The 13113-nt window shown below is 34.6% G+C and overlaps 1 protein-coding gene across 1 annotated transcript in view; it reads left to right on the top strand.

Annotated features, from left to right (window-relative positions):
- Nucleotides 1-13113, top strand: part of LOC120353092 — a 244618-nt gene that overhangs the window by 35039 nt on the left and 196466 nt on the right. The window lies entirely within an intron of this gene.

Here is a 13113-nt window from a genome sequence, read left to right as displayed (position 1 = left end):
GTATTGCTATCCTTGTCTATCATTCAACAGAGTGGATGGCGCTATCTCTTTCTCGCTTTGCTCTGTTACCAGACCGTTTTTTCAACAATGAAGAAATATAATTTTTGTCATTCTTACTCAATTGCAGCTGTTTTCCATGCATTAAATCAAGCCGGTAAACAGCTGTTTGCAGAACAAGAAAACATGTGATTTTCATTACAGCATACTATACTGTAAAGAGATCATATATGTTCTCTTTACAGTTGAGTATGTTAGGACTCTACTGAGTCCTAATAACATCTGAGTAATCAATATACTAACTCAAATAATTAAAGAACTCATTTAAGGAGTTTCAAGTTATAAGAACTCATCTGAAATGTTATAATTTAGGCCTTTATTATTTTATTTGAGCTCGAAGGGTCTGTCTGTTATGAACTAGGCGCTACGGGCTAGGTCGTGTTTATAGAATGCAGAAGCTCGAGCAGCAGCAGGTAATATAGTTTCTGTTTCTCAGCAATATTATTCTTTCTCAGATAACTACGACAAAAAATATTGTACGTAACTTGTACGGTAACATATTTACCGCATTCGTATGATAATTCTGCCCTCAACTATATTCGGGCAGAAACAATCATACTTATGCGGTAAATGATCGTTACCGGACTTGTTACGTAAAGTACTATAATTAACGAAATATTCAAAATAGCAAAATTACATCATGATTATGAAAATGTATTATGAAATAACTGAAAAATATAATTTTTGTCATAGTCATTCAATCTCAGTCGTATTCCATGTATGAAATCAAGCCGGTAAACAGCTGTTTGCAAAACAAATGAACATATGATTCTCATTACAGCATACTCTACTGTAATGAAACCATATGTTTTCTTCACAGTCAAGTATGTTTCCTAGTTCCGAAATAGGAACAGCAAAACTGCTACAAAAAACACATTCAGTGCCCCAGGTGGAAGTTTTGTCAACTTCCGCAAAATTCCTGATTTTTGTAAACTAGGTTATGTTTATAGAATGCATGTAGTAACTTCAACAGGTCATGTTTTCTATTTCTCAATTATTCTTCTTTAGTTTATTATGACGAAAAGTAGTGTACGTTACTTGGACGTGAATGTCTTTTGTAGTGCTCAAACGAAATTCTAGTCTCGGCTAACGCCTAGAAACGACTAGAAACATCATTCTCGTCTGCAAAAAGCCCCTTCCCGTCCATGTGACGTTTGATACTATTCTTGCTCGATAGAATATAATTGATTATTTCAAACGAGAATGAACAGTTACTATTACATGAATAAACCGGTATCAGTTACCCCCCCCCCCCCATAGAGGGCATTGACAAAACAGAGAATCGGCAATGTTTTTCTTAAAAGAACCATGAAAGGCTACGAAAACACCTATTTTGGGCGTAATTTTGCACATAGGTTATTTCAAAGCCCTTCTCCTTCTGATATAGAATTTTGCACCTCAACTAAATCTATGTACCAAATTTGAATAAATATTTTCTATCAATCATAGTGGGAACACACAGGAAAACGCCGATTCTTTGAAGGAATATTAAAGTCGCAAAATTTTTAATGGCTAAACTTCTAATAAAACTGGAGAAGGTGTAGGAAGTGGATAATGAGTAAATCTCCAATTATTCATGTGATTTGTTTGGTCATGCTAGACAAAAACTGACCGAAGATTCGATATTATCGTTTGCTAAAGACCAAAATCATTGGACGACAAGAGGGAGAGTGGATATTGACTTGGGGAGGGGGAAATCCTATTGGAAAGGAAGTGGAGAGGGAATTGATTTTTCGTTCTAGATTCTCGCTAATTCTTTTGGAGTGCTTGGTAAGGGTGAGAGGGTGAGTGAGTGTCAAAGAGTCTGAGAGAGAGAGAGAGAGAGAGACAGAGAGTGAGTGAGCCTGAGAGAGAGGAATGGGTGCGCTGCTAAGAGAGGAAAAGAGGATTAAAGAGTGGCGAAAATGGTACACTGAGAAAGAAAGTCTCTCTGATCATTATGTATTTTTTTTTTAGTTGATATTATGGTAATTATGTGTCGTGGGGTGAGGTTTCTATGCTAAAAAAGAGTATCCATCCATTCTTCTTCTTCTTCTTCTTCTTCTTCTTCTTCTTCTTCTTCTTCTTCTTCTTCTTCTTCTCCTTCTTCTTCTTCTTCTTCTTCTTCTCTTCTTCTTCTTCTTCTTTTTCTTCTTCTTCTTCTCCTCCTTCTTCTTCTTCTTCTTCTTCATAGGATATCATCACTATTCACCAATATTCTCCCACTTTGTCCATTACATTCTCCTTTAGTTGTCTCCTCTTTATCATTATGTTTTCTCCTGAACTCTTCTTCTTCGACTCCTTTCTTCAGTCACTCGCCTCTTTCGTTTATTTTCTCTCAATCTTTTCCATACTTTTTCACACTCATTTTTTCTCTTTCTCTCACTCTCTTATCATATGCTTGGAATTCATTGTAAATTAACATAGTGAATTATTATAGTAATTCAGTTTTCCATTTCAAAATGTTTCATAATTCAGGTATATTGTTATTTCATAGAACTGAAATGTCTCGTGGGCTTAGTGGAAGAGGGGGCTCTTTTTGCGTCAATTTCACCAATATCAGTTTCAATGTTATATGGAGTGCAGCTAAAATAAATCCATCTATCTAACTATCTATCAATCTATCAGGCCATCTATCTATCCATCTATCTCACTTCCGCAAACTCTGTTTCTCTCACGGCCGTTTGATGTTTTCAAGTGTCAGTAATAGAGTAAAAGCATGGCAAAGCAGCCGCGTTAAACGAATTACAGAGTGTCACAGAATCGAATTACAATCAATATTCTCTTTCTCTCTCACTCTCTCTTCCCTCCTCTCAATCCTATATCAATTTCGCTTTGAAAGTGAATTAGATGTCGCTGGTATAATAATTTATCATTATTGAGACTCTCTCTGTTTAATTGAGTGAAGGTGAACAAAAAAGGAGAAGAAAAAAAGAAGAAGAAGAAATAGTTAGTTGTATATCTAGAGTGAAAAGTACGACTTTTCCTCCCTGTGGGAAAAAGTTTGAAGCCCGAGGCGAAGCCGAGGGCAACAATTTTCCTGAGGGAGAAAAAGTATTTTTCACTCGTGATGTACACAAAATTTTTCCTCCATCTACATTTTTTTATAGAAACTGCAAATAAAATCATTTAATAACATACTTATTGGTGACAATGTTTCCTAACAACATAACCTAAAATCTAAAACCTAAAAACCGGCCATCTGATTGGCACTGCCGATTGCGCTATCTATCGGCTAAAGTTGTAACAATTATATCAGCTGGGTGTTTATCAAAAATGGCTGACTCCAGATCACGCGGTTCAGATTTGAATTGCAGATCAAAAATATTTGTTTGCTGGTATTTTGAATGGAATAAAATATTTTAAAAATTGTATAAATTTTTATCGTCTACTAATATTAAGAATATAATAATTATCATACAAACATATATTTCATGAGTTGATCAAATCTCTGGTTGTGGTATTGAATTCAGTTGACTCAATGACAGACACCTCTATTATGCTTTCTCATCTGAGCTTAGACCTTCTAACCTATTACAATGTAAGTTTCAAAATAGAGATGCTCCCCATGTTATTTAAATGGAGTCACTTTTACTCTCTAGGGAGTTTTTCTGTTTTTTACTATCGAGAGCGAAAAAGTGACACTTTAGTATTAGGTTTCAGGGAGTAAAGTAAGTACTTTAGACAGTAGGTGGAGGAAAAATAATTTTTTGAGAAATATTTGGATGTTTCCATGATTTTCATCAACTCTGTATAATATTGAAAGTTACGGGTTTCCAAGATTACAGTGCCACAGTTCTTGAGCGCGTTCTCCAACCCAGGGGGTCACTAGTAAAGCTGAGTTTTCGTTTGTGCGTAAATGCCGTCGTCGACCACGACAGGGCGAGGATCTCACATTGGGTAGATTTCAATTTGTCTAAATAACCTAGAAGATTATGTTTTCAGGGGGGATCTTCAGTTTATACTTTCAAATGGCAATATGTTGATATTATTAGAAATGATTTTATAATAAACAGGAATAATGAAATAGTATATTTCGCACCTAGGGCCGAAAATGAGATTTTTCTGGCTCGAAATCGGTTTTCAAGTCCGAGGACTAGAAAAGATTGAGAGCCGGAAAAACATTTTTGCCCATGGTGAGAACGTTATTTTTCGCCACACAGAAAAATAAACAATTTATATATGAGAATAATATTGTCTATTATAAGCACTTCCGAAAGCAAAAGTGGAAGGTCATAGCTCTAGCAAATCTGAGGTAATCTGAATATCAGGAAATTGTCAAGTATTTTTATTTTTTATTCTGATTTGTCTAAATAACCTAAAAGATTATGTTCAATTATGTAAGAGGTTGAGTTTATACTTTTTATTCTTCCAAATGACAATAAAATGATATTATGAATGTTTTAATTATTGAATGATAAACACAAATAATGAAAAGTTTTTGATCAGCTGTTTTAGCACACTTGAAATTTGGCCAATCTGAATGTCAATGGAAGTTTAGGTGAGAAGTTCTATCCTACTCTGAAAATCGAATTATTTGAATAGTTTATAATATATATCTTATCTGTATTTTATTCATCCAAATAAAATGATGGTATATTATTGCAGAATACTTTATTGAATTCTAGAAGCATAAACTGATTCCGTTTTCCACCATGTTCCGTGATAAACGCAGTACTAGGAGGTTTGAGGTTAGATTCTATTATACTCTGAAAATTGAATTTGAATAGTTTATAATATCTCATTTGTACTTCATTCATCCAAATAAAATGATAGTATCTCATTGCAAAATACTTTATTCAATTCTAGAAGCATAAACTGATTCCGTTCCATAAACTATTTTGTAAACAAGTTCACATCAAATCAGAATCAGCTGACTTCAAGGTTATTTTACAGCCCTAGGGCCGTAAAAATTTTACCGGCCTGGTCAGAAAACAATCATTTTCGGCCTCCATATGACGCATGAAAACCAGCTCATTACATCCAAGTGGGGCGAAAAGTTATTTAATCAGCTGTTTTAGCACACTTGGAATTTGGACAATATGAATGTCAACAATGCTGGCCGTCGTCGATTGCGGAAATTTACGCACAAATGAAAATGCACCTCAACGTGAACCCAATTACAATATGTGAATCATACTTCATATTCCATAGTTCATTTTTGGGGTTTTGATAAACTATATTTCAAATAGTTTACCCGACACCCGTATTTTTCGTTGTTATATTATGGATGTTCTACTGTGAATGGGCGGGCTATGGGCTTCGTTTGAAAAATAGATCTCATTGGTTTATTGGATCGAAGCATATCAAAGGTCACATTATATCGGCAAGCCTATATCACACATTGAATGAGAATGGGAAATCGAATAATAGATGAATGAATAGTGACCCCCTGGTTGGAGAACGCGCTCAAGAACTGTTGCATTGTAATCTTTGAATCCCGCAACTTTTAATTCTACAGAGTTGGTGGAAATTATGAAAACAACTGAATATTTAATCTATAGGAATAATACTGACAGTGGGTTTCATTGGGATTTTTTTTTTTGAATGAAGAATTACTCTTCAAGAATTACTCTGTCTCTTCAACATATATATGTCCCTCTTATGGATCCAAACTCATGATTATATAATTTTGATACAGAGAGAAAAATCTGGTGTGGCGCACTCACACCTTTCCTTGCCGTTATGAAAATTGATCACCTGACGCTAGTGTACTCGCGCATCTCAAGTCTACTATTCAAAGATATGAGACAGCTGGTGATAGGTCAATAACGCTGGAAACACATGAGGTCTGCTATCTCTTCGTAGTGAATGATTTAATAGATCCAACAGTTTGCAATTTAATAATCACATTTTCTCGGATTTCAAGCTTATTCTCAATTCTAGGTGGAAATGTTACCGGACATTAATTGCAGAGATTTTCATGCTCAATCTTTTCCACTCAAAATTTTTTGTTTAAATTGTATATGAAAGCTGATAATTGAGAATCTAAAATCAATCTTTGAATACATGGGGCGAAGCTCCTGAAATTTTTACAGATATAGGACTTGTTGCAGTTGATAGAGCTTATCAATGACTATTCCAGGTATAAATTTGATCAAAATCGTTGGAGCCGTTTCCGAGAAAATCACAAAAACCCTGTTTTTGACAACATTTTCACCATTTTAGCCGCCATCTTGAATTGCATTTGATCGAAATTGTTTGTGTCGGATCCTTATAGTGGAAGGACCTTAAGTTCCAAATTTCAAGTCATTCCGTTAATTGGGAGATGAGATATCGTGTACACAGACGCACATACACTCATACACACACACACACACACACACACACACACACACACACACACACACACACACACACACACACACCACACACACACACACATACAGACCAATACCCAAAAACCACTTTTTCGGACTCAGGGGACTTGAAACGTATAGAAATTTAGAAATTGGGGTACCTTAATTTTTTTCGAAAAGCAATACTTTCCTTACCTATGGTAATAGGGCAAGGAAAGTAAAAATGGTAAAAATCTGGACTGGCGCACTCACACAACCTTCCTTGCCGTTATAGAAATGTCCATTATAATTTTAAATCAATCAGCTGACGAGATCAATATTCTGCAATCTCTTCCAGTGAATGTTCAATAGTATCTACTAAGGTACCTAGAATACATTCTGGGTACATTGGAATCAACAGTATGTTGCCTCTCTCATTAAGTTTGCATTATTGAATAATCACATTTTCTCGAATAACGAGCTTATTTTCAAAATTAGGTGAAAATGTTACTGAACATTAATTGTAGAGATTCCCATGGTCAATCTTACCCACTTGAAATAAAAATATATGTAATCTGTTTCCATTGAAATTCTATTTTGAAACAAAAAAATTAGAATTGAAATCCTCTATATAATTATATTCCATGAGTTTCATGAATTGGCCAAGACTATGTTGGTATGGAAACTTATTAGTTCAAAACTCATTATTGATGTTGTAACTAGATTCGAAACGGTCTATGAAGGACTATCGGACTACCGAAATGTTAGGACCCAAAATGACATTGATGTCTATTATTATTTCATATTGAATTATTAAGTTGTGAAGGAATTAATATAGAGAGAAGATAGCACAAGAAGATATCCTTATGCTATCTTTTCTCTATTGTATTATCATAGAAAATCTCTATTCTGCTGTATTCTGTGGTATCACGTACTATCGAATATTGTATAATTTTTATGTAGTTTGTGAGGAAGGTGATGCTTCTAATGACCTGAGAAGAGGCTACAATGGAAAATTATTCCATTCTATTTCATGCTATCCAAATACAATAAACACTACCTACAAAACAAGAAAAAATTTAATGCAAAACTAAATTCTAGCAAGTATCATTCCAAAAAGAATTGAGAATTGTATTCTAGTTCAGTCGATTTATTATGCTTTTGTGGACACTGGTTGTTGGAGACAATGAAATGAAATGAAATGAAAAAATTCTTTATTAGGCGGAGTTAGGACTTTTAAGTCCTCTCTACCACTCAACCTCAAAATCCTCAAAAGACAATACCCGAATCACAGATTTAATTGGTTCATTATCTATTATTCATTTTTAATAATATATGAATACATAATGATAATGATACATAATAATACATAATGTATATGATTAGTATATTTCGATTATACAAGTAATTGTATAAACAGTAGACCTCGCGCAGTTATATTTCACATCCTTCTCTTATACTATCCATCAGAGTAAATCCTGTCTGTATGTCGTGTCGACGAGATATCGGTGTGAAAACGGCTAATGGCTGTTGGGGTTGGTGTATCAAAAATGCTAACATCAAAAGCTAAAGACATACTGGCAACAGACCAGTAGAAAGCAGAGAAAGGTGGATAGAAAACTATGTTTAGTTATTAATTGCACGCCTCATCGCATGCAATTGATAGTGCATAAAAATTGCATGCAATGACGCATAGAATTGTGGCGAATCATCTGATTGCCACATGTGATGTTTTCAACTAGCATCGTTTGTTTATCACTTGTAGCAGTTTTATTTTCATTTTCATCAAAAATTCAATTTTGTCATTCCAACATTAAAATTAATTCATCATTCATTTAGTTCCATTTAATCAATTTTATCATAGGAATCATCAAGTTAAATTCCTATAGAATTAATAGTCCATACATTGGAGATGTATTACCTTGAAGATTATCAAGTTACGTTAAGATATTGATTGCATGCCTTATTGCATGCAATCAATAATCCACTCGACAGCTGATTTATGATTGATAATTCTATAGTCTGATTTCTACGGTAATATTGGCGTAAGAAGGAGACTCCTTTTCCTTTTGTATTATCGTTAGAATGCAAAATTTCAAAAAACCTTATATATACGTCGACGCGAAATTCAAAAAGGAATAATTCATTAAATTAATTATGAATTTCATGGAAATCTATTGCCGCGTTACGCCGTAAATGCGGAACATAAATAAACATATAGACAAAAATATGGGGAGGAACTTTTGATTCAACTTTAAAATCTTTATTTGTTCTATAAAAGTTAGTTATAAAAACAATAATGAAGTATCCAAGAGATTTCCCAAATGTCACATTGTTTCAAAATTCCAATCGGTTCACTATAAGACAATTGTTCATTTTGAAGACTATCAAGAAACATGTGCTCGAATTAAAAAATATGCAAAATTTTCAAAGAGTAACTAGACAAGTCGCTTGAAACTTAATCATAATTGAAAGAGTTGACAGCACCCAATCCGATAGAAGTATTTCATATTTGAGAAATAAGCTCTATAATGAAGTTCCAAGAGGATGGTTGATAAAAAAGCCTAAAATAAAAGAACTCCATACCTGGGTGAAAGAAAATTATTTTTATTCAATTAATGATTTGGTTTGATATTGATTAATGTTGTATGAATTTAAAATTCAGCTTTATGTATATCTTTAATTATTGTTATTTCTTCGAATGGAATATTGAGTTGGTTGAATGTTAATTATTGTAAGCCTATATTATAATATTTTATGATTATTTCATATATTAATATTAATGTACAAGTTAATAAGATATATTGAGACTCCACGTCGGCGTACAAGTTTTTTTTTTGCCGACGTGTAGCACAAAGTTGTCAATTTCCTTTTTGTTGTATTCTGTATATATTTTTTTGTGCAATAAACGATTTGATTCGATTTGAAAATATAAACATGAAGAGAAATGCAAGACCGCCGACATAAATCTTAGACCTCACTTCGCTCGGCAATGATTTATAGATAGTTGATGGAACCCAGCGAAATATCTCTAATCAACCCTGAAAACCTGCAAGCAAATGGTTCAGTGAGGACTGCAGTTGACCATATTGACATAACACTGACTGACACTGATCTAATTTGTGTTCGAGTCCTCACCATAGTAGTTAAAGGCCTAACCCGTATTTTGCCAGTCCATTTATGGAATAATGAAAGGGTGGGTAGTAGCGTTTAATTCCCTCTTTCTGTCACACCCCCTATTTATCGTGTTTCTTTTCGCACTCGATATTGAACATCTGCTCAATTTTTCAGTCTCTTTCGAACCTGAATCTTGGTGATGTGTGGTGAGGGGATTTTGTAGAAGGGTTGTGATGTTCTGATGAAAATAAATTATATTTAAAAGACTTTGAGAACCAAATGTTTTTGCCGACTAAAAAGAAGGTTTTTTCTTCCAGAAGAATCTCTTGAATGGAATTTTGTAACCACTTTTATAATGATTATCAAAAGATGTCCTAGACTAAATGAAAAAAAACTAGAGATGTCCTGGACTAAGAAACGTTGAGCTCATAATTAAATACGTATAAAACAAAATTGAGTCCGAAATAATTGTTTATTTATTGCGGATAATACCCACTTGAGCTTTCAGCTTGTGCGTGAGTGATAGTAAGTGCGTGCATGATTCTACGAGATGATCACGAGATTCGTCCACGTCCAACAGCGGGATTCGAACCCTTGTATAGGTAAAACTAGCAGACTGAAGATAATCGAACAAGCGTAGCGAGGTTCTTACTAATGACTAGACCCTTAAGTCGTTTTCCGTTTTTAAGTTCATTTTTTTAGAAAATGCATTTATTCAAATGCTTATTAATATATAATTATTATTCAACAAAAATTCCAAATAAATGCTGAAAATCACCCCGAAGACCTCTGTTACTGCAGACATTGACAACAGGGTTAACAGCTAGATGGAAATTCGATGAGAACTACTATCCAAAAATTAGTTGCCAGCCCGGGAATCGAACCCCGTACCTCCCAATTGCCAGTCAGGAATGCTTACCCTTACTCCAAACTGACAATCTGACAGATCATGTCAATGTCTGCAGTAGCAGAGGTCTTCGGGGTGATTTGCAGCATTTATTTGAGATTTTCGTTGAATAATAATTATTTATTTTTTTGCTTCTTCAAGAACCAATATTGAAGGAAGATGTTTCAATTCAGTAAACAGGCTCACCTAAGATGTGGTAATGTGATATTGTATTGAAACTTTCAATTCAAATTATATTTAAAAATTTGAAAGGGTTTTGAAATGACGCCAAAGATACTCTAGAAATTCTCGTTTTTCTAGCGATATTTTGCGTTCCACAGCTTTTACAAAAACGAATGAACAGAAAAAATTAAATCTGTTCACAAAACATTTGAATGAGGAGAGTATTGTGGGCTTTAAGACTCTACCAGACGGATTCTAGGAACGACTGAACTTAGAAGTTCAAACTGAATGCACACATTACATCTCTACAGTTAAATTAAACACAAATTACCACGTTTACGTAATTGCGGTGATAATTTAGAATGTTTTTTTTTCTAATTTTCAACTTATTTTTCTAGATTTTTCAAGTAGTTTGAAACTTGAGAGGATACATATTAAGAATGTTTTGTATGTTCAGTACATTGTTCGTTTTTGAAATTTCAAAAAAAACTAGACTAAATACAATAATAGTTATTATTATAATAATATCTTAATCATGTTTCTACGTGGGAAATTATACATGTACATTGAAAATGACATAATTTTCCCAACCTCAAGCTACATAGTTGACATAAACTTTCTTCAAGAACTAATGGATAGAAAGATTTGATATTCGGTAAAGAGGCTCTCATCTAGGGTATACACATTTTTTTAGAGAGAGTTTCCAAAGTCTGTCAGCGATACGCATTTCCAGTGCGTTTCTGCGTTGTCTCAGTTAACTGATGATTGAATTGAGTCTGGAAGTCTCTATTTACTACTTGCTTTGAGGAAGCAAGTTCTAATGGAGGGTGCAAGGGGGAGAAGCCAGCCTGCTGGTCACATCCCTGAATGATTCAGCCGGTGGTTCAGGGGACGAAACCCTCTCGATAGACGGATGAGGCGAGCGAAGCGATCCTGCCTGAAAATGAGGGATAAAAACGTTTGTAATTTCATTGTCCAACGAAAACGATCTCGATCTGTGAAATAGTATAATGTTTCAAACAATAAATAAATAATTCAAACAATATCTGTTGATAATTCGAAGTTTATTTATTCATTTATGTAGACAACAGGTAACCCCATTTTGTCTCCTTCATACTATTGAATGAAATACATTTTTTGAAGAAGAAGACAAAGTTGATTCTTGACAATTTGATAGATAAAAGCATTCGAAAGCTATCGTTTCACGTACAAACAAGCCCACAATCCGACAACAATTCCAGCCTCAAGTCAAAAGTAGGAGCTCACTACTCTCGTTCAAGAATTTCAATCATCTGTTGTTTGAATCCGAGATTGTTGTGTAGCACCTAGGTTTTTCTTACCGTGCCTCTCTAATAATAAGGATCAAAACATAGTGCAGCTACCAGGATTTGATGATATTAAACTGTCGAATTGAGATCATATGTGATTAGATTCCTTTATTCATGCGGATCAATCATACGTTGGCTTATCTACACTATAATAGAGGAAAGAATTGGCTTATACACGTACGGGATAGGAATATTATGTTTGACGCATCATCACGTCTGAACTAATGGACTGATAACTTGAAATTTTGTATATAGATTCTTAATTAACCGAGGATAATTATAAGCCTGTTTTCAATTCTGCAAGATTTTATTACGTCGAATTTTCAGTTTGTCAATTTTATAAATAGACCCTTGCGGAGCACGGGTTTCTGCTTGTTCTTGATAAATGACAATATAGCTAGCTGTTTGACAATATACTTATTGAACGAATTCCACAAAAATTTGAGAGAATTTTTCGGGTAGAAGAAGGGATGTTATTTCAATTTCTGTGATATAGCCTATATTGACGTGTAGCCTAATACCAAAAATCGACGATGTTTCAACGAATAATTATTTTTTTTTTGAAGATTTAACTGTCTATCCTTGTCATAACCACACACGTGGATGAGAGAATGAGATATAATGAGAGTAAAGAGAGACGAACGAGAGAGGGAAATTAATAAGGAGGTCATAAGAGAGAAAATAAAACTCAAGAGAAAGGTGACTGCTCACTTTGAAAAGAAGCAGAATGAAAATTGCAAAATCTAAAACTTATTTCCTGGACTATTTCAATGAATCAAAATTCGTGACAGGAACGGTTTCGGGTTGTGCCTGTTGATCCTCCACCAAATTATTTTTACTTTCCTTGCCCTACTACCATAGGTAAGGAAAGTATTGCTTTCCAAAAACAATTAAGGTACCCTAATTTCAAGTATTCTATACGTTTCAAGGTCCCTTAAATCCAAAAACATGATTTTTGGGTGTTGGTCTGTGTGTGTGTGTGTGTGTGTGTGTGTGTGTGTGTGTGTGTGTGTGTGTGTGTGTGTGTGTGTGTGTGTGTTGTGGTGTGTGTGTGTGGTGTGTGTGGTGTGTGTGTGTGTGTGTGGTGTGTGTGTGTTGTGTGGTGTGTGTGTGTGTGGTGTGTGTGTGGTGTGTGGTGTGTGTGTGTGTGTGTGTGTGTTGTGGTGTGTGTGTGTGTGTGTGTGTGTGTGTGTGTGGTGTGTGTGTGTGTGTGTGTTGTGTGTGTGTGTGTGTGTGTGTGTGTGTGTGTGTGTGTGTGTGTGTGTGTGTGGTGTGTGTGTGTGTG

Source organism: Nilaparvata lugens, chromosome 9 (genome assembly GCF_014356525.2).
Source record: "Nilaparvata lugens isolate BPH chromosome 9, ASM1435652v1, whole genome shotgun sequence".
In the NCBI taxonomy this organism is placed as follows: Eukaryota; Metazoa; Arthropoda; class Insecta; order Hemiptera; family Delphacidae; genus Nilaparvata; species Nilaparvata lugens.
The sequence above is the reverse complement of the archived record's forward strand: the minus strand, read 5'-3'. Positions and strand labels throughout refer to the sequence as shown.